The sequence below is a fragment of the Frankliniella occidentalis genome, unplaced genomic scaffold (genome assembly GCF_000697945.3).
Source record: "Frankliniella occidentalis isolate FOCC.00 unplaced genomic scaffold, Focc_3.1 Scaffold2605, whole genome shotgun sequence".
NCBI lineage: Eukaryota > Metazoa > Arthropoda > Insecta > Thysanoptera > Thripidae > Frankliniella > Frankliniella occidentalis.
Window position 1 is genome coordinate 1 of NW_026269685.1, and position 1,921 is coordinate 1,921.

Genomic DNA, 1,921 nt, shown 5'->3' on the forward strand with positions numbered 1-1,921 from the left:
GCAACCCCCCGGTGCAGCAGGCACGCCTGTGAAGCACGCTGCCTACCAACACAGGCGCTCTGCCTAGCTGCAGCAGGAGTGGGGCGCCCTGGAGGTAGGCAACATTCTGGGGGAGCAGGCGCGCCTGTGCAGCACGCTGCCTACGCCCACCCGGCCGGGCGCTTCGAGGGGCTCCCCACACTACACTGGAGGCGGGCTGGGAGCGTGAGATGTTGACCGTCCTTCCGTTTGCAGCGTCCGAGCAACACGACCCCCGAGGCGGCCGGGGCCGGGGCCGGGGTCGCCAAGGAGCCGGCGCCTGTCCGGAAGCAGAGCAAGATCACCATCGTGCCGACCGTCCCGGCGCACCCGACCAACCAGGCGCCGCCGCCGATGCCCGCGCCCGCGCCCGTCGCCCTCAGGGAGAACGGCCAGAGTGTGAGTCTTGTGAATTAGGGTTGGGAGCATATATCACGCGCCGAGGAAAAATTGGCATCATCTCACAACAGATGGGGAGGGTGTTCAGGGTTATGCGAAGTGGGAGGGAGGGGTGCAGGTCGGAGTCAAGTCGGCCGGCGAAAGAAAACAATAATAGCGCCCAACTGGCAGTAACACATCTTGACGATGTGCTCCGGTGAGTGTGCGTTTGTGAGCTTCTTATTATGCTGTTGCCACTCTAGGTGACCACCGCAATCACCAAGTGGCCGTGCTGCTGCTGTTCATGTTGCTGCTGTCCCGGAGTTTTATATTTACAATGGTGTGGGTTCTAGCCCACGCAGGAAGAGATCGGCGCGTTCGCGCGCCTCGCAGCTCTGGTCCGCAAGGTGGAGGACATGGAGCGCAGGCACGACGAGGAGGTGCTGCGGAGGCCAAGCCTCGCCAACCTGACCTGGGAGGACGACGGCCACCATCACCACCGGGAGCAGCTCGACGAGCAGCTCGCGGGCGAGGAGCCCGACTGGTGGCGCGACATGCAGGACACGGCGCGCGTCGACCTCGCCAGGGAGGAGGAGGCCGCGGCTGAGGACACGACGGCATCGTCCGCCTCCCAGCCTGCCGACTCCGCGCCCACACAGCCGGTCGAGGACGGCGCCCCGGACGACTTCACGCAGGAGGAGGGTGAAATGGTCGTGTCGGTGACGGAGCGGTGGGTCGTAGAGGAAGAGGAGGTCTTGGAGTGGGAGGAAGTCGACGACGACGGCGAGGAGGAAGAGTATGCCCACGACGAGGAAGAGGAAGACGAAGACGACAGCGTAAATACGAGCGGCGTTGTCTGGGGTGTTGATGTTGTGGACCAGTCGGCCCGGCGGCTCCCTGCATGCCTGCCCGGTCAGCAAGGAAACATTCCCCCATCCCTCCTTTCCGTCGTTCCTGCACCGCTCCCCCTCCCCGGTACTCCTCTCACTTCACCCTGATGAATTGTTTGATGACACGCGTAACTTAGCCCCCCCCCCCCCCCCAGCTGGCCAGTCTGTAAACTGCAATGTGCCGACTAAAAATAAGAATGGTACCTTGTCTTGTCTTTTTCGCACACCAGCCCCGGAATGTGTACTATATCCTCTGCGTCTCTTTGCCTGCACCTTGGACCTCTTTCGTCCAAGCCTGCACGTTTGATTGGGTTTCTTTCCCCTCCACCTCAACTGCACGGGACCTTATACAGTATTGATTTTGAAATGTTTCAAAAATAAAGTTTATATTTACTTTTTGTCCGTTTTGCAGGCGGAGCCTTCTGGTCCCCGCAGACAGATGACGGCGGACAGATGGGGCCAGCCGCAGCCGCAGCCCGACAGGCCGTCCGACAACGGCCGGGTGGCGGAGGAGCCCAGGAAGAGGCCCGTCCTGACACATCAGAAGTCCTCGTCGGCGCCCCGGCCTCAGGAGCCGCAGCAGCCGCAGCAGCCGCAGCAGCCGCAGCAGCCGCAGCAGGCCCCGCCGCCCCCAC